Source organism: Lottia gigantea (genome assembly GCF_000327385.1).
Source record: "Lottia gigantea unplaced genomic scaffold LOTGIsca_21, whole genome shotgun sequence".
In the NCBI taxonomy this organism is placed as follows: Eukaryota; Metazoa; Mollusca; class Gastropoda; family Lottiidae; genus Lottia; species Lottia gigantea.
The window spans coordinates 3,160,930-3,161,188 of record NW_008708458.1 but is presented as its reverse complement, the minus strand read 5'-3'; positions in this window follow the sequence as shown (position 1 = coordinate 3,161,188).

Sequence of the window (259 nt, the reverse complement as noted above, 5' to 3'; positions counted from 1 at the left end):
CATAGCATTAGCTCCCCCCGCTTTAAAGAACCTGTAATAAAAAAAAAACAACCGTAAAGGGGGGGGCTAAACTTACTATATCCCCCAACCCCTTTTTAAAGGGAAGTTTTGACAAAAGGTTCCTCTGCAATAAACTAAAAAAAAACTCCACAAAAAACTGTAATCTTATTGGGGGAAATTTAGGTACCAGTTTCAAGCACTTCATGACAGTCCTCAAAGCCTATGTATTCCTTAAACCCCCAATTGACAGAAACTTACC